Here is a 20,337-nt window from a genome sequence, read left to right as displayed (position 1 = left end):
TCCTTCTAATAGCTTTGGATTTAGTTTATTTTTCTAGTTCCTAAAAGTGTCCAGTTTATTGATTTGAGATTTTCCTTCTTTTTTCATGTAGCTATTAACATCTACAAATTTCTATATGAGCACTGATTTGCTGCTTTCTGTAAATTTTGGTATGTTGTGTTTTTGCTGTCATTTGTCTCAAAGTATTTTCTTATTTTCTCTTGAAATTCTTTCGATTCATTTGTTGTTCAAGTTTGTGTTTAATTTCCACGTATATGTGAAATTTCCAGTTTTCCTTTGTTATTGATTTCTAGTTTCATTCCATTGTAGTCAGAGAATGTACTTTGTATGATTTAGGTCATTTAAAATTTATTGAGATTTGTTTGTGGCCTAATGTATTGTTATCTCAAAGAATGTTTCATTTGTACCTGAGAGTGTATATTTTGCTGTTGTTGGGTGGAAAGTTCTATACGTGTCTGTTAGATCTAGTTGGTTTATAGTGTTGTTCAAGTTGTGTATCTTTTTACTGATCTTCTGTGTAGTTGTTCTATCCGTTATTGAAAGTGGGGTATTGAAATCTCCAACTATTGTCCTAGAACTGTCCATTTCTCCCTTCGATTCTGTCAATGTTGGCATCAGATATTTAGAACATCTGTTGTGTGCCTATACGTTTATGATTATGACATCTTTTTTATGGATTGACCTTTTATCACTATATAATGTTCTTCATTGTCTCTTTTAACATCTTTTATTTAAAGTCTATTTTGTCTTAGTATAGAATAGACACTGAAGCTCTCTTTTGGTTAGTATTTTCTTGGAATGTCTTTTTCTATCCTTTTACTTTAAACTTATTTGTGTCTTTATATCTAAAGTGAGTAGCTTGTAGATAGCATACAGTTGGAGCATATTTCTTTATCCATTATGTGAATTTTGGACTATTAATTAGAAAGTGTGATTCATTTACTTTAAAAGTGATTACTAATAAGAAAGAAATTTCTTTTGCCATTTAAAAATTTGTTTTCTATATTTCTTTTTAAAGAATTCCTAAATTCTTCCACTACTGCCTTTTGTGTTTAACTGATTTTTTATAGTGTACTATTTGGATTTCCTTCTCATTATTATTTCTGTATTTGTTTTCTTAGTGGTTATCCTGAGGTTTACAATTAACATTTTAAATTTGTAACAATCTAAGTTTCAATTAATATTCAATTTAGCTTCAATAGTATACAAAAACTCTGAATCTATATTGCTCCATTTGCCCCCTCATGTTGTTATTGTCACAAATTACATCTTTATATATTGTGAGCCTATGCAAACAGATTTATAATTATTGTTTTATGCATTTGTTTTTAAAATCATATATGGAAAATGAGGCATTGCACATTAAAATAATAATAATAATGGATTTAATATTTACCTGGGTAGCTAACTTTACTGGTGCTCTTTAGTTCTTCATGTTGTTTCCAGTTACTGTCTAGGGTTCTTTCATTTCAGCTTGAAGGCCTTGTGTTGGCATTTCTTGTAGGGCAGGTGGGTCTACTAGTATTGAACTCTCTTAGCCTTGTTTACTGAGGGATGTCTTAATTTCTCCTTCATTTTGAAGGATAGTTTTGCCAATTTATAATTTTTGGTTGACAGGTTTTTTTTCTTTCAGCACTTTAAAAATGCCATCCAACTGCCTTCTGGCCTTCATAGTATCTAATGAGGAATAAGTTGATAAACTAATTGATGATCCCTTGTTTGTGGCTAGTCACTTTGATCTTGCTACTTTAAAGATTTTATCTTTGTCTCTGGCTTTCAATATGTAATAATGTCTCAGTGTGAATCTCTTTGAGTTTCTTTTACTTAGAGTTCAATGAGTTTGCTGGATATGTAGATTCATATCTTTCATTATATTTGGGAAGTCTGGGGCCATTATTCAAATATTCTTTCTGCTCTCTTTCGTTATTCTCCCTTCAAATATTGTTTCTGACTTTACCTACTTCTTCTCCCCTTCTGGGACTTTTTTCTTTTTTCTTTTCTTTTTTCTTTTTTTTTTTTTTTGACAGAGTTTTGCTCTTGTCACCCAGGCTAGAGTGCAGTGGCATGATCTTGGCTCACTGCAACCTCTTTCTCCCTGGTTCAGGCAATTCTCCTGCCTCAGTCTCCCGAGTAGCTGGGATTACACCATGCCTGGCTAATTTTTGTACTTTTAGTAGAGATGAGGTTTCGCCATGTTGGCCAGGCTGGTCTCAAACTCCTGACCTCAGGTGATCTGCCCAACTTGGCCTCCCAAAGTGTTGGGATTACAGGCATGAGCCATTGTGTCTGGCCCTTCTGGGACTTTCATTATGTATACATTAGTATGTTGGTATGTGTCTCACATGTCTCTTAGGTTCTCTTTATTTTTCTCCATTCTTTTTTCCTTCTGCTCCTCAGACTGGATAATTCTAACTGATAGATCTTCAAGAACACTGATTTTTTTTCTCTTAATTTCTATGATTATTCAAAAACAAAAACAAAAAAAATTTTAAAAAGAACACTGACCTTTGTATTCTGCCATTTCAAATATGCTGTTGAACTGACCTAGGGAATTTTCCATATTACTGACTGTATTTTTCAGCTCCAGGATTGCTAATTCCACTTGATTTATTTTCTTATTTCTATCTCTTTATTGATAGTCTCTATTCAGTGAGAGATTATTCTCCTCACTTCCTTTATGTCTTTGAGCATACTTAAGACAATTGATTCAAAGTCTTTGTCTAGCAAGTTCAATGTCTGGCTTTGCTTGGGGACGGTTTTCATTAATTTTCTTTTTTCTTGTGACTGGGCCCTATTTTCTTATTTCTTAGCATACCTCATAATTTTTGTTGTAAATTAGGTATTTCAAATATTTATATATCAAATATTATGTCATAATTCTGGAAATCAGATTTTTACCCCTGCCCAGGGTTTATTGTTGCTGTCTGTTATGGGTTGGAGTGGTTTGTTTAGTGACATTTTCCAAACTATTTTTGTAAAGACTGCATTCTTCACTGCACATGGTCACAAAGTGTCTGTTCTGTTAGCTTAGCTGTTAGCTACAGATTTCCCTAAGTGTCTAGAGGAAAAAAAAACACCAACCCCCAACTTAAAACAAGCAAACAAACAAACAAACAAAAACCCGTGGGTTTTCAGATTGACTTCTATTGAGGGAACTCATTTCATGTTTCGCCAGGCTGCTTACAACTCTGCCTTAGCCCTCATTTCCTGCTTGCACAGAGCATAGAAGCAGCCAGAGATAAAAGCTTAGGGTCCTTTCTGGTCTTCTATGAACATAGTTCTGGTCCTGGGCATGAGTATAATCTTCTAGTTTCCTTGGTATGCATGGGAGCTTTTCAAAGCCTTTGTTCCCTTGTGTATCTCTTTCCCCAACTCCTTCCTTCCCAGACTTTTTTGGCTTGCCTGCTGCCTGCTCTTTAGGGGCTGCTTCTAGTATATTTACCTTTAAATGGATTTGACAAACGCTGCCTGGAAAGCCACTCAGCTCTGAGAAAACTCTATGGTGGGCAAAACAAAGTTTAGCTCCATGGACCAATCCTTCAGGGAGCCGCCAGGCAGATCAACATCCACTTACACAGTTCTCCAAGAACAAGTCCACACTGCTCTATCTAGTACCAGCAAGCTGCACCATGAACACAGGTCCTATATTTATGGCTACTGCCATGGTCTGGAACAAAGAACCATGGACAGGTATGTTGAAATGCTACCACAATCTCTTCACAAATTTCAGCAGTTTCTTCCTTATTTCATCATTCTCCTTATTGTTGTAAGTTTTTAAATTAAATTCCAGAGATATGAAAAAGCTAATTGTAACAACTTTTGCTTGCATAATCATTGCTTTAGTGAAGGGAGTTAGTTTGGAGTTCCCAATTCTATTTTCAATCAAACAATAATGTTTTACCCTAAACTTGTCTAGAATTGTTATTCCTGTTTTGTAATTAATAACACACATTTTGCTGATCCCAGAAAATATCTCTGATGCAAAATCTATCATGTGCTGAAAGCACAAGGCCTTGCTAAATCTTAAAACCAAAATTTTAAAATACATTTTTATAATGGGCACTGTGAGTATGGCCTACTCCATATTTTTAAAAATCTTTGATTACCTCAAAATAAAATCTTTGTATTTATTGACGCTATTTTAAAAGCTCAAGCCTTTCTCTTTTCTAATACATTTTATAATCGGTTTCTTTAAAATAATACCATTTGCAAACACAAAGCTGCATACCAATACTGTTTCACTGTGTTCCATCTCTCAGAAAAGACCCCAGAACAACTTTCAAGAATGGGAACTTGGCTCTTTATAATTGTCAGGTTATTTTTGGCACATGTAGGGGATCTGTGACTTTACAACCTCGCCCCACAAACTCTGGATCTACAACCTTATCACCAGGCACTATGGTATAATAAAAGCAACTCTCATGTAAAATTTTGCTGCACATACCAACATCTTAAACAAGTACAAAAATAGCTATTCCACTTATTCCTATAATGTCTATGAAGTCCCAGCATTGTTCTTCGTGCAAATTACATGACCTAACTGCTTTTTTCCTGGGAGTCATGCAACGACACAATGGAATGTGAAGGTGCTATGGCTTGGATGTTACCAAATCTAATGTGGAAACTGGATCCCCAGTGCTGGAGGTGGGGCCTAATAGGAGGTTTCTAGGCCATGGGGATGGATCGCTCAGTCTATTAGTTCCCATGAGAGCTTGTTGTTAAAAAGAACCTGGCACCTCCCTCCTCTCTCTTGCTTCCTCTCTCACTATGTGATCTCTGCACATGCCAGCTCCCCTTCACATTCCACCATGAGTGGAAGCAGCCTGAGGCCCTCACCAGATGCCCAATCTTCCAGCCAGCAGACTGGTGAGCCAAATAAACCTTTTTTCTTTATAAATTGCACAGTCTCAGGTATTGCTGTATAGCAAAACAGAACAGACTAAGATAGATAGCAGGTTAGCTAATCCTAGATGATATGACTTAAGTCAATTACTCTAAATTCAAACACATATTTTGGTAGTTTTTCACTAATTTTTACATGGCTGCCATTAAGTAAATTGATGAATGAGGCTAAGCCTGTCCACTATTTAAGAACTGCGAATATGTTGCAACAAACAGGACTTTTACACTCAAAGAAACCTTGGAAACAATCTAGTTCTACTCCACACACAATGCTGTGATCCCCTCAGTGCTGTAACTGATAGAGAATTTTTGGTGTCAGCTTGGACACTTCCAGAGACATTACGCAGATCTCCAAAGCTTCTCATTCCGTTTTGGAAGACTTGTAATTTCTTTCCTGATAACACTTGGACACCACTGCTTTAAGTCACAGCTCCATTCTTGTTCCTTTGGTCAAGCTCCAGTTTGACAAATTAACATTTCTATGAAAATGCTGAATAAAAGAGATGTAGATGAATCAATGAAAATAATATTAGTACCACTACTTCCCGTATCCTGGACCAATTCTGGTGGAATAGATAAATTACAGTTTTTAAAATAAGATTTACATTCATTTCAGAATTGATGTCCTCAAAGATTTGGTAGCCAGAGTTATTTCTTTTATGTTACATGATGTAGAAATGCAAAGATTCAATAAGTCATTAGTATAAGAACTTGCAAAGATTGAAAGCTTTTCAGAAATAAATAATTTATATTTACTTGTTGCATCTATCTGGAAGCTATCCCAGTGCAATGTCAACTTTACCTCTGTCTTTGGCATCTAAGGCATGCATCATATGTAATTCACAAAATAGCAGATACTGTATGAAGATACTTGCTGAAATATTTCACCTTTGACAGATTCAGTGCTTATCAAAGCTCATAGAAGATACTTAACTGCAATGGAAGAACCAGATTAGTCTGCATGGCAAGACATTAGTGCATGTCAAGAGAGCCGTTGAAGCTAGGACTGCTGAGTTTTATTTCCATGAGAGACCAAGAAGCTTCGAGAGTTGGACATTTCTTCAGGGAAAGATAAAGTGGGGAACATCACTTTGGTCTGATAGCAAGTGGTTGTATTTAGAGCAGAGAAGTGGGCTGTCAACTTATATTTTGATTATCTTAGTGCTTTACTGTTTGTGCTTTTGAATGGTTGATTTATATTCTTGACTTTGATCTTATTGCATTCGTTTATATTGTATGGTTAAATTGTTTGAGCTCTTTAATTTGCAATCATCATTTCTTTATTTACTTATTTATATCCCACTTTATTCCAAAAATGATTCAAGGCAGCTTACGGAAATGCCTACAATTCAAGAAGACCAAAAAAAATATAAAAATAGCTGAGTGCATCTGGACGACCAGAGTGTAGGGCTATGAAAACAAGAACAATCCAGATGTGGCCTTGGAATACTTAGGATATGCTGTCAAATCTTAAACCCTAGCTGTAGGTGAGCCATATTTAATGTCAGCCTTTCTAGATGCTAAAGTGGTAATGTGGCTTAAAATTTCATATGACTTGAACAAGTTAATTGCTTACGAAAAAGCACAGTTGTTTCTGACAGCAGGGAGAGATTTCTCATTTGTGGGAAATTTATTAAACACAGAGGAATTCACTTGTTTATTGCTCAGCATGGTACACTCATTCCACTTAGGAATATAGACGTTGGTGTATCTTTTAGAACATGGATTAAGGATACCAATGCTACATACCCTAGATCTGCCCCACATTCCATCCAAGCGTGGACATTTTCAGTTAAATTTACAACCCTGGGTCCATCTGAAATTAGTCTTCACTGCTCCACGGATCTTTAGAAAACATAATTCTCTTATTTGTGTGTACCTTTGATGTATGTGGCTTTTATGTTTGAATTACTGCATTAAACACAGTGGTCTTCCTTACCAGGACTTTGTGTAGCAAGATTTTACTTTCATCCTTTAGTTAAACCTAATTAAGAAAATTAACTGAAGGAACTTCCCATAAAAATGAGATGTTATTATGTGCTAATGAAAGGCAGATTGATGAAGCAAGTCTCCTAGTTACGCAAGTCATAAACTCGAGGTCTCATTCCCATCAAAGGAGGCTTCACTGTCTGTTACCAGAGCTTTCACGTAATTAAAGTATGCTCTTACTAGGTGTCAATAAATGCCCAGAGGGTACAGTCTGCACATGGAGTATGTTCTGCTGAATATCTGACGTGATGGTTTTTGTTAAAACTATCCAAGTTTAAAACTCTCAATTGCTCTCCTTCTTCACGGCAATACCACTTATTGCGTAACCTCCATGTGGAACGGTCCTTGCTTTACAAAATGTGTCCAAGGATGTTCTTGGATAGACTCTTGTTGGGGGAGGGGTGGCCATGACCATCTTCATCCTTAGAGGGTCTCCACGTGCCCAGCCTCATAGGTCTCTCTCTCCTCTGAAGTTAATCATGGCTGTGTCTCTCACCTTTATGACAGCTCTCTCACACAATGGCTGGGAGTGACGAGTCACTTTTTCCAGGGTCCCTCCTGCCCAGCCAGTCTACTCCTGACCAATGACAGCAGACCTCAATGGCAAGACTTCGTCCGGAGTCCAGAGGATCTCAGCACTGGAAGTGCACAGCTAAGAATTCTTATTTCCCTCAGTTGCAGATCTCCTTGTGCTGCCCGGGAAGAGATGGCCTTCCAGATGCGAGCCTACAGACGCTGCCCTCTCTCCTGAGTTCTCCCTGTTCCCTTCTTCCTATCCTCTGGCAGAGGGATTTCTTAAAGTCCTCAATCCAAGGCAGCTTCTCCTCTGGGAAATAATTTCCTGCTCTTCCTAAGATGGGTGTGTGTGTATGTGTGTGTGAGAATCTGTGTCTGTATTTGTGTGTGTCTGTGTGTCTCTATGTATGTGTGAGTATATGTGTGCCTGTGTGATGTGTGTGTCTGTGTGGTATATATGAGTGTCTCTGTGTGTGTCCCCGTGGGACTCCGTGTGTGTGTGTATGTGTGTGTGGTGTGTGTCTCTCTGTGTGTGGTGTGTGGGGGTGGGGTGGGTATGCCCTCTGGGTCTTCTTTGCCCTACACACTAGCATCTGGGGTTCATAGGGGGCTTTTTCCTTGCTTGCCACCGAAGGAGACGTGCAGCCCCATGAATGGATGGGAGGAGCATCCTCCACTGCTCCTCAGCCCCTGCCAGCCTGGCTGAGGTTGATTTCCTTACTGGAGGCAATCAAGCCACAGCCAGATGAGCACTGCTTCTTTCTTTTATTTTATAATACGTGTCATTTTAAGAGGCATTTGACCCTTCCCTGGAATTGCTTACAATGCAAGAGTCAACCCTAAATCTTCATTTATAAAAATCCGAACCTCCAAATGTGAAAAATACCAGAGTTAATTGAATATATCTTTCCTCCCAAATCTCATATCATCGGCCTTCAGCCTGTTCCCCCCAAGTCTTCAGGCTCGGGATGCACCCTGTAACATGTCAAGGAAGCATCACTTATTCAGGTGACGAATACTACAGTGAGTGCCACGTTTGCAGAAAGTGCTGTGCTGGTTGCTCTTAGATTGGCATCCACACCCTCACACCTTAACTGCAAGCGGCGCTCTCGGGCACCAGGGTCCCAGGCTCTTGGAAGCTCATTCTCCACTGATGAGTCTTTCCTCAGATTGTCATCCTTGGCCATGTGCCATGGCTCACACCTGTCATCCCAGCACATTGGGAAGCTGAGGCGGGAGGATTGCTAGAGCCCAGGAGTTTAAGGCCAGCTTTGACAACATAATGAGACCCCGACTCTACCTGAAAAATTAAAAATTAGCCAGGCATGGTAGCACACTCTTGTTGTCCCAGCTACTCAAGAGGCTGAGGTGAGAGGATCACTTGAGCCCAGGAGGTTGAGGGTGCAGTGAGCTGTGATTATGCTACTGCACTCCAGCCTGGGTGACAGAGCAAAACTCTGTCTCAAACAAAAAGGAAAGAAAAAAGGAAGGAAGGAAGGAAGGAAGGAAGGAGGAAGGAAGGAAGGAAGAAAGGAAGGAAGGAAGGAGAAATAGAGAGAGAGAGAGATAGCGAAATAAGAAAGAAAGAAAGTAAAGAAAGAAAGAAGAAAGCAACAGAAAGAAAGAAAGAAAGGAATGCCTCCACCCGAGAACTTCTCTCTCCAGACCCCCTCTCCCTCCGCCAGAAATACGCTAACCTCACGATAAGAGCGTGCAAGCCCTCACTCCCCCCGCCTAAAGAAGAAAGACATCCCGAAAGAAAGCCCTCCCTCCCGAACAACAGAGAAAAAGACTATTATCCCCCAGCTTTCCCTGCTCTGTTGGGATGCCGCTCATGTCCAGCCCTCCCTAATGCACCCCACACCTCACCCCTTGGAGCAGGGAGGTTTAGTCTCCTTGGCAACACTTTCCATATTTGTAATTTCTAAAACTGTGATTTACTATCTGTCTCTTTTGCTGTGAAAGTGAGCTCCTCAAGGGAAGGGACTGTTTCTGACTTGTCCTTGCTGGTGCCCTTGGCAGATCTCAGTGCCTTGCACATGGAACACTTTTGGCAAAACATGTTCTGATGAGCAAGCAAACACTGCGTGTGCCATCTGGGTCCCCTACCAGCCTTACAGCCTCGCCTCCTTAAAAAAACTGCTCTACACAGAATTCAAAGTTTTGGAATATTACAAAATGTGAACAGAGAGTCAACAGATTTCATCATAGCTCTGGGAGTAAAATGAGCATAACTTCAGCTTCAAAAACTCTTGTGAATCACCTAAACATATTCTATATAAAACATACAAACTTTTGTTCTAATATAAATGTTACACTAATTCCATATCTAAAACTACTGTCAGGAGCAAAGTTCATTGTGAATGATACTCTGTGCAAAAAAAGTCCAATGCTTACCTAAGAGTCAGAAAGAGAAGTCTTTACTCAGGATGCAGGAAAAAAAGAATCTTTCTGGGAAAATTACACACAGATAGTCCCAGCAACAAGTGGGAAGAGTTATGTTTTTCCTGTTCAATGTCTGAACAGTAAGGCAGTCCATGCTCTTGCTACTGTGAGAATCAAAAGACAGACAGACCCCCCACCCCCACCGCCACCAACTCCTGGAACCTACTTAGGCTGGCCAGGGCCTCAAACTGGTCTCTGGGAGCTGAATTGGCCCACCTGATAGGGAAGCCAGCCCAAGGTGTGGGGTGGAGGAGCACGTTCACGGTAACACCTTCCCACACAACCCAAGAGTCTTGAAACATGGATAAAGGACAGGTTAAGGTTGCTAAGTTCTGTTGTTTTCATAAATTCATATTTTTAATAAACGAGATGTAGAAAATTATAATTCAGTAAGAGTATTGATTTGGAAGCCTGTTTGAATATTAAAGACATATGCTGTAGTCTAAACTGGAAGTCATCTGCTGGTCAACGCTTATCTGAATTATCGGATCCATCTTGGATTTAAAGGTCAACACCATAAAACTGAAGTTCTACAGTGGTAAAGGCCACAGCTCAAAGAAGGACTGAAACAGAATCTTGGGGATGGCTTGGAGACAGACGTGTTCAGGTGCATTGCTGTTTTGTCCTCAGTCTGCACCATGAGAGAAGGACCTTTCTCTCTTCATCTGTAGGATCAGCACTGAAGCTCAGGAATAGAGGAAAGTAAAGCAAGTCATTGTTAAGGTAGAAACTCTTCCTGGAATTATCTGCAAATGCTACATCCTCATCATGGTCCCATGTGTCTGTGTGGCTACTGGTGTGGCTTTTACATAACTCACTGGATGGAAGTTTTCAACTCACTTGTGGTTCTGTTCTGAGAACGATATGGGATGGGTGGCAGAATGCCAGCCCAGGGCAACAAGAAGCCATGCAGAGAATGCCCTTCCAAAGGCAACAAGGTCGGAGGGAGGGCAGCAGCAAGCTGGGGCCTGCACTTCAGATCAGTGACAGAAACCTGTCCAGGAAGGTTCCCGTGGGGATGCTGAAGATGAGGATGGAAAGGAGAAGCTGAAAACCTGAGCTTCAGGAGTGAGACAGGAGAAACTGGCACCAGGAAAACAACATGGGGCACAGCAGGAACGTGGGCACTTGGCTTCTAAATGGAACTCGAGCAGGTTCTGACGGCTCCTAAGCTGTTCTCCTTAGGGGACAGAGATAGCTTAAACCATCAGCAAACAACTGAGCACCTGGTCCCAGCTTGGCTGAGAAACACATGAGTCTTGACTCTTCCCTCCCTCGTTTTGCTTTGTAACTTTGTGCTTTCAGTTACATCTCTTTTTTTAACCCAAACAGTTCCAAAGAACTGATGGAAAAAAGCACCTCATTCCAAGTTATTTGTCCTGGTCCTGGTAACTTGGACTGATCTTAAGAGTCCCCGTTTAGATCCAGAGGCTGACTGTAAGAAATAGAAGAAATCCTTAAGCAGAAGGTCCTCCCCTCCCCTCCAAGCTGGCCTTGGCTGCTTCCATCAGCTGTGGGCCATGTCATCCTGGCTTTTGTCCCTCACTCCTCCCAAAGAGTTAACCCCTGAGCCATCAGTCAGAGAAGTGAGGGGCGGCACACAGGGGTTGGGAAGCTAGGCTTCTCGAATTGGTACATTTTTCTTCCATTAGTAAAGAAGGACTAAAACAAAGAGGTGCATGACTGCACTGTGACACTGGTGCTTTAAGAAGACTGTGCTGCAGAGGAGAAGATGCACTGAATAGAGACCACGTTGGTGGCAGAATGACTAATCAGTAAGAGCAGGTTGTCCAGCAGGCCGGGCAAGAGAAGGTGTTGATGGCAGCCAGGATGGGGAGCAGTGGTTAACCTGAGCAGGAGAGGTTAAGGAATCTTGGAATTCTGAATCCTTCAAGTTCGCTCCATTGAAAGTACTTTATTTCCTAATATTACCAATGTCTCAATGGTCCCAAGATGTCTACAGTCATCATTAGAAGTGTCTCCTAAATACCTGTGCCCCAGAGAGAAGGTCACTTGGAAGTAGGGGGACGATAAGTGCTTGAAAGGCTCTCAACCTGGCTGGTGAGCTCTCCGTGCAGTCTGGACATCAACAGCTATATTCGAAGCTCTCTTAGGTCACTTTGCCTTCTGTAAACCCAGTTGTGCTTAGTTGCCTACTGAGTTTAGGTAATCAGGGAGATTTACAGGAGAGGAAAATATACAAGAACAATGTGGAGCTGCAATGTTTCTGGAGTGCAGGGAAGGCACGTCTCGTTTGCTGAGAGGACACATGTTGAATGGCAGTGCCGGCAGTAGCAGGCTTTTAGTGGCTCTCCTGCACCTGACTGGCTTGGGCTAGAAAGGATTTGCTATCCCAAAGCCCATGTACTCCCATGCAAGTCAGCTGTGAGGGATTTCAATGCCTTTCGTGAGCTCAGAAAGGATTCTCTGATCACATTTCTAATAAACACTCTCGTGGGAAGATGATGAGAACAACGGTACGAATGATGGCTCCTGTTTACTGACTGTTCCCTCTGTGTCCATTCTGTGTGGGCGCTTTGGAGGGATTATTTGTAAAACTGACAGTAACTCCACAACATAAGCATTTAGTATGTTTATCTATTGCTGCTTAACAAGCCATCTCAAAGCCCAGTGGGTTAAAACAGTATTATTGTATCTCCTGATGGTGTGGATGGAACATTCGGACAGGGCACAGTCAGAGGGGCTCTACTCGGCTTCACGGTTGGACGGCTAGGACGGCTCTCATGGCTGCCGCTAGGAGAGGAGGGGCAGCTGGCCATTACCCTTCTCCACTCATACACCTCTACCGGGGTGGCGTGAGCTTCCTCACATCATGGCAGCCTCAAGGGAGTTGCACTGTTCAGGGTTTCAAGAGCCAGTTCATGTTGTGGGAGATGGGAAGTGGGAGCTGCCTGTGCCTTGAAGATTGAGCCCTGAGAGTGGCACAGCATCACATCCTTGTTCTCTCAGTCAAAGCAGTCAGAAAACCCACCTGTATTTAAGAGGAGAGGACAGAGTCCGCCTCTCAATGGGAGGAGGGTCAGCGATTTGGCTGCCATTTTTAATCTACCACATTACTATTCTTCCTATTTTATAGGAGAAGAAACTGAAGCTCAAAGAAGCCAGAAAATATATGTCTTTAAATAACCTAAGAAATACTGCTGAGGTTTGAAAGTATGACTGACTCTAATCCGTTCTTCTTTCTAGTATACAGCCCCGCTCGCTTAAAATGCGGACACTTGATCTTCTAAGATAAGACTTTTTGAGCCACAAGCTACTCTTCTGATTGGATGTGGAACAAAACGTAGCAAGTCATTGTCTGTGTTCTTTTTAAACTTTGCATCACTGAATGAAGAGGCCCTATCTAATAAGCTGTAGAATTGAACACTGCTCTTCAATTTCAGAGGCTGTTCAAGGTAAAGGAAGAGGAAAAAATGGAAGTGAATAAAATCACAAATTTAAATGAGAAATACCTGGCTCAGGGAAGGTTTCTTTCCCCAGAGGATAGATATATATTTACATTATGCAATAAGCTGGAATCCAATGGAAACCCCTTGTTATTATTAGATTTCCTCTTGAGAAGGATTTATAAATGAAAACACAACTTGCTATTTTAGTATTCTGTTTTTCAGGGAAGAAAAACCCTTTGCAAAAACAAATTTAAAAGAAAAAACGTATCCATTTCAAGCGCTTATTTTCTTATTTACCAGGCTAAAACTGTCTTCTTTCATCTCTGATTACATTGGGGGCTGGAGAAAAGAGGGTTTTTATTTTGTTTTGTTTGCTTTTTCCTTTTCTCTAAATCTGGAAGGTCGCTTTTCATTTGTGGGCAGTGCTAAACCTTTCCTTATCCACAACTGCGTTTCTGAATCCACAGCCTCCTCCGGCTGTAACTGTGGCCCAAGAGCTCCACACAGTGGGGGATAGGAAATGAAGGGCGAGGGCAGTCACATGTGAGATGGCTGCAGTGTTCATCTGTTATCTGGTGGCCCCACTGAACAACCGTGGCCATGACCCCGCTGTGCACCTGCTAGCACACAGCTCCATGCTCCTTTGCCATGTGTCCCGCTATTGTGCTGTGATTCCCCCTCCTCAGCTCCACAGGAATCTGGAAAATCAGGGTCCTGTGGCTGCTTTTGCAATCCTAGTACACTTTGAGAACTTCATGTTCCAGTAAGCTTTATATAATGTCCTAGACCGTTAGAGCCTTTTCAACTTCCTTATTAACATTTATTCATTTCTAATTACACAAGTAGAGGGAAGCTGCAAGAGATGTGTCCCTGAAGATCTGCAAACTTAATGCAACCATTGCACAATTTTAATCCAGTCTTCACAAAGGGGGTCATGTGCTGCTTTTCTAGCCAAGTCACCCTTGGCTTGCAACCGCGTCACCTCCCCACTCTTCCCTGGAATGTGGGGGCAGGCACCCGCACAGTCTGCCGCACAAATTTGCTATTCCTTCTTTATCAGTAACCATCTTTGTCCAGATATCCCAGGTCTCAGACCACCATTCTTTCAGAGCTTTACTTCATTGTCACCTACCCAGTGAGGAAACCTACCCCACAATCACAGGTGCCCTGTCCCATTCCCACGTCCTGCTTTGTTTTCCCGAGTGTTGATGCCCGCTAGCACTTTGTCTACACCGCCTTAGCCAGTTTCCTACTGGACTCCACAACCCCACCCATATGCCCTCTGCTAGGATGTCAGTTCTGGGAATCCCTGCTGCTTATACAGTGCCTGCATGGAGAAGCCATCCCACACATACTTGTTGAATGAGTGCCTAAAGAATGAATAGAATAAATCCAGTCCTTATTCCTGGCAGCTTCAACATGTGCACTTCTTGAGGAATTTTTAATTTGGAAGATATGTTATTTTCAAACATTCATTAATGAAGTTTGTGAATGAGCTATTTTAGTATGTTGTTTTTCAGGGAAGAAAAACCCTTTGCAAAAACAAATTTAAAAGAAAAAACGTATCCATTTCAAGCACTTGTTTATTTCTTATTTACCAAGCTAAAACTGTCTTCTTTCATCTCTGATTACGTTGGGGGCTGGAGAAAAGAGGGTTTTTTTACTCATTCAAAAAGAGGGAATTACTCATTCACAAACTTCATTAATGAGTCATGTTTTAGGTTGTATTCTCTCAATTTTGCCTACTTTATATTTGTACAAAATGTAACTGTGTGAACATATCCTCCTTTAAAGAAAATGATTGCTGTATATCCATAAGGTGTGGTTTTCAAGAGAGAATATTTACAGGTTGGCACTGGGCTATCTGCAAGTGGTCTAATGAAACATATGATGGGTTTCCACTAAGCCAATTCGGTGCATTGGTTTTATCTTTTATTCAAAGATAGCTTGCAAAGGAAGGTCTGTATTTTTCTCTCTCTTTAAAAATAGTGTTCATCAAAACGGTTGCATTCGTTAGAGTGGATTTAACAGAGATCTGTTGTTAAACATTTACAATGCTTCATCTCTTTCCAACATTACTGTACTCAGACAACGCTGCCACACTTTGTGTACAAAACAGTGAGAGAGATTGCTTTTATGTGGAAAGTTCAGTTATGAATGCGAAATGCTGCCAGAATCTGACTGTAATCCCAAGAGACAGAAACTAACCACTTTTGTTTGGACGGCTTGCAGTTTGCAAAGGCACGTGCAGGTAGCGCCACCGTGTGTCCACTGAAGGGACCCATAAGGCTACGTGCGAGAGGAAATGAACGCCAGGACTCTCCCCAGCCAATGTGTGCCTACGGGGGATTTCTCAGTATAACATGCTTGGTGCTTCTGTTAGGCGTGGCCCTTCCTGAGCCATTTGACAACTTACTTCAGTCGAACCTAATAAACTTCCAACTCTCATTTTCCAATTATTATTAAAATTTCAAAGCAATATGTGTAAAGTACCAGGTACTAATAAACCGACTTTTTCCCCATGAAAACATTTGAAAATCAGTCATTGGTCCATACAACTAGGCAGCGGTGTTGCGTGAGTGGTTATTAAACTATTACAAAATAAGGACCATTTTCTGGTCCATTCTAGTGGGCCAAGTATAGATTTGGAGTCACATGGGTCTGGGTTCAAGTCCCCATCTTCCCATTTACTGGCTGTGTGACCTTAGGAAAGGTACTTAGCTTCTCTGAGCTTCAGTCCTTATATGTGAGATGGGTTAACAACAGTGTTTCTAAAGCACTTTGTAGAGTTTCTGGCAAATGGTTACCAGGGGCCCTAGGGTTCAGTGGAGGTTTTAGGTGCCAGCCTCCATCAGGTGCCTGGGAGCTCAGGCAAGCTCCAGGCTGCTAATCCCACTCCCACTCCAGGCACCTTTGGCACCCATCTCCCCTCCGCCCCCCAGAAACTGGCCCTGCTGTGCTGGAAGCTATGCTATGGTCAGGGGATGCCAGTCTGCCTGGTCTTCAAGGGCTGGCACCTTTGAGTGTCGCCCCGTTCTCTTTCTCCTTTTCAAACATTCGCTCTCTTGCTTTGATTTTGAAATTCAATTGAAAATAAAACAAATTAATAATGATGGTTTTGTGAAAGGTTAGAGCAGGAGAGGTTGAGAGAAATGTGGAGAAAGCCCAGCAAATAGAAGCAAATAACAAGTCAAAGAAAACACTAGAAAAGGCTGGCTGGGTACAGGGGGGTGCACTGGTGATCCCAGCACTTTGGGAGGCTGAGGCAAGAGGGTTGCTTGAGTCCAGAAGTTTGAGATCTGCCTGGGCAACATAGTGAAGCCTTGTCTCTGCTAAAAATAATAATAAAAAATAGCCAGGTGTGGTGGCACATACCTACGATCCCAGCTACTTGGGAGGTTGAGGCAGGAGGATTACTTGAGGCTAGGAGTTTGAGGCTGCAGTAAGTCATGATTATGCCACTGCACTCCAGCCTGGGTGACAGAGTAAGACCCTGTCTCTAAAAAAAGAAAGAAAGAATAATGAATGAAAGAAAGAAAGAAAGAAAGAAAGAAAGAAAGAAAGAAAGAAGGAAAAAAGAAAAGAAAAGAAAGGAAAGGAAAGGAAAGGAAAAGAAAAGAAAAGAAAAAAAAAGAAAAGAAATTACCTTGAAGAAGAGCCACAGCCAGACTTGAGAGAAAACACCTCCAGAGTGTCCAAATGCTTCTTCCTCTTCTTCCATCACGACACAGGACTTTCAACCAAAATTGACTGGGTTCTGCTCTGGAAGTGACACTGTGCTAGGTTCTGAACACAGATGGCAAGTGCAGTCACAGACGATGGCGACTCACAGACCACGCGGTGGCTGTGGACAGGGAGACCAGGAGATGAGGTTGCCCCTGGGCACTTTTTGGAGGCAAAGTCAACAGAATTTCCTATAGATTGCATGTGGTGTGTGAGGGAAAGAGCAGAGGAGCATGACTCTAAGTGTTTGGCCAAGGAGAGGGTGAAGCTGCCATGAACCCACATGGCTGAGCCTGAAGGTAGAGCAGGTGTGGGAGCGTCAGGAGCTCAGATGTGAACAGGTTATGTGTGACATTTTACATGTCTATGTGGAGCTGCTAAGCAGGCATTGGACACAGGAATCTGGGGAATGAATTCTCCATATTAATCTCATAAAGATTCAGTGGTGATTTTTAAAAGTCAGCACATTCATTAATACTTAACCGGAAAAAAAAATACAGATCATAACGGCTTCTATTAGTTTTATCGGAACAAAAGCCAAGAACAATCTTCTAAAATCCTATTCTGATGAAAGGAACTGTCAAACGATAGCAGAATTTTTTCCAAAGGTTTTTTGTACATTTGTTATTTATAACTCAGAATATATTTTCCCAGAGAAATAATTTCATGATTCATGGCTAACCTCGTGGGCTAGGTCTCAGAAGTGTATCTCTTGTATAACATAACAGCATATTTGTGGGGGAAAAGAGTCAAATAACACTGTCAAGGTACTAGCAATTAAACAAACAAACAAAACTTAGTGATATAGGAGCTCTTATGCTTCCTTATTTATGATTCCTGATTTGAAATAGAGCTCATTTGACCAATCAAACCCTCTCTCCAAGAAATGACAAAGACCTTTTATTTGACTGGAACATTCAGCTGTGGGAGGTAGTTCCAAGAATTTTGCTTCCTGGCAGCAGACTAGGCTACGGGAAGGAAGCAGGTTTATGTAGACAAGGAACCTGGGGCGGCAGGCTCAAAGAACTCTCAGAGACTTAAGCCCACCATGAGAGAAGGAATGGGGTTTGCAAGCTCTATTTGAAGCCTCATTCACACTTTGATGTGATTCATTTTAGTCACATCCAAAACAAGTAGCTCACTCGGGAATGCACATTTTTATTGAGGCGGAATAAAGAAAAAAGGGTTTCTAGAACTAGAGGAGGGGATTGGCTCAGATGGAGTCACTTGGGCCAGCAGCCAGCTAGTCTGTATGTTGATGGTGTGGGTGAGGGAAGACATTAAGTGCCTAAAGAGGCTTAGAAGAGGCAAGAGGTAAGTTGAAGTCACAAAGACAACTTTTGCTGAGGTTCTGGTGGTAGCTGCTGTGATAACAAGGATTACGTTCATGGGTCACCAAGGCTTGAGTTACACTATCGAATCTAGCTTGGAAAACTACATGTCTTAGTCTGTCATCATTTGGTCCATGCTTTCCATTCTCAGCTCTTCTAAGCGGGCTTCTCAGTTTAAATTCCCCTTGCTCAACTCCCACCTCAATTTTATTGTAGGAAGAGAAGGGGAGGGGGAAGAAAGTGGGGACATTTGTATCACACCTTTACTGTGCCCATTCTCCCTCTTCTTCTCCCCTTTACTGTGAAAGCAGGTTAGCACACACTTATCACGGCTTCCTTGGTCAAGGGTTCTTGGAAACATAGAACCCTTGAATACCAATGGCTATTGATATAGCTCCAGTGACTGGAGGAACACCAGGGTTCTTGGTCTCATGCTGATAGGATTAACAACACGGACACGTGGAATAGTTTTAAGGAGCAAAAAGTTTAACAGGCAAGAAAGAAGGAGGGAAGAAGAAAACAGCTCCCCCATACAGAGACAGAGATAGGGAGGATTCAAACGAAGAGAAAATCCAGTGTGCGGTGGAAAAGTGGTTGCTTATATTGGGATCCTGGAGGAGGCGGTGTCTGGTTTGCATAGGGTCCAGGGGATTGGTTTGATCAGGTGTGTCATTTACACAGCTCTCGAAAAACCTGGCCCTCCCACCTTAGCCCTTTAATATGCAAATGCGGGTCACCGTGATGTTCTGAACACATGGTGTTGTCTGGAGGTGGCCACGACACTTGGTACACCTGATGACAAGGAAGAGATGACGGGAGAGTGAACCCAGTTTCTAATGGCTGACATTTGCATATCAAAGCTTGTGGGACTGGCCCTTCAAGCTGCCTTTTCTGTTAGAACAGAGATGGTTCAGGGGTTATTTCTTATAGCAGGAAAATTTCCACTGAGAACTTTTACCCTTACTATGTGCCTAAAAAGTATTTCTTAATAACTGCTATATCACTATCATGGGGTTTTTTCCCCCCATTCTTTCTTTGTTGATGCCAAAATAAAATTAAGTTAAATATTATATCTGCTCACAGATCACGAATGCAATGAAGGCAGGCATTATGTCTCTTGCTCAACAATTGGGTCCTAGGTGTGTAGGCTTAGTGTCTTGTGCAGAGTGGGCATTCAGTAAATAATAATTCAATAATGAATGAATAAATAAGGGAGAATGTGGACGAGGCTATAGGCTTTTGGTGTAGATCCTTTAGAAATCTTTCTGGGCACTTTCAATGGTTTTAGAGGGTGATGGCATTGGGTGGTTAATAAATCTAAATTCACTTGAAAACATAAGGCTTTCCACTGGTAACAGTCCTTTTACATTTAATCAGTCATCCCAAAGTTGTGGTGAATTGGAAGTCATGGCCACAGTACTTTACACTCCTCTATTTTCCTACCTCTTGAATCTGAACTTGCCTTGTGACTTGTTTTCATCAATAAATGGTGGCAGAAGTAATGTGCAGTGGGCATCCAGGCCTTACGAAGCCTGAAGTTTCCACTTTCACTCTCTTGAAATTCTGCTGCCTTCCTAGACAACCAAATGAAGAGGGGTCTTGTGTGTGGGTACTAAATGAGAAAGTGAGGATAGACAGAGAAAAAGTCCAAAGCCAGTTCACCCATTGTCATGAGAGAAAAGGCAAAATATTGATTGGCAATAGATTGTGTGGTGAGGCCAAAGGGAAGAGCTCTTCAAATTGTTATTTTCTATTCAACGAGAAGTGAGAGTTGGCAGGCAAGCAGCGATTGTGTAGGAGTTTTGAGAAGGAAGGTGCGAATCAGCCCTCCAATGAGTGGGTGAGTGATTTGACCATGGAAAAGTGGGAGAGTTGCTCAGCAGCACCAAAGGTCGTCTTGATGTTTATGATCATTAAAATGAGTAATGTTAGCATGCTCGTTTGTTTTTTCCAGTCAAATTTACTTGCTCAAGAGGAGTTCCAGAGTAGGTGGGAGAGTTGGGGTTTTTCCTGGCTGGGAG

At 41.5% G+C, this 20,337-nt stretch overlaps 1 long non-coding RNA gene across 2 annotated transcripts in view; it reads right to left on the bottom strand.

Moving 5' to 3' along the window:
• LOC115895541 overlaps positions 1-20,337 on the bottom strand; it is a 37,198-nt gene that overhangs the window by 15,499 nt on the left and 1,362 nt on the right. The window contains exons 2-3 of one of the 2 annotated variants that reach the window (XR_004055737.1): positions 16,909-17,106; positions 10,049-10,531 (exon numbers count right to left, since the gene is read on the bottom strand). This is a non-coding gene — a long non-coding RNA (uncharacterized LOC115895541). Of the gene's footprint in view, positions 1-10,048; positions 10,532-16,908; positions 17,107-20,337 lie in introns of those variants that run through there. The other variant, XR_004055738.1, reaches the window with a different exon arrangement.

This window comes from Rhinopithecus roxellana, chromosome 21 (genome assembly GCF_007565055.1).
Source record: "Rhinopithecus roxellana isolate Shanxi Qingling chromosome 21, ASM756505v1, whole genome shotgun sequence".
NCBI lineage: Eukaryota > Metazoa > Chordata > Mammalia > Primates > Cercopithecidae > Rhinopithecus > Rhinopithecus roxellana.
This window is presented reverse-complemented; position numbering and strand designations above follow the sequence as displayed.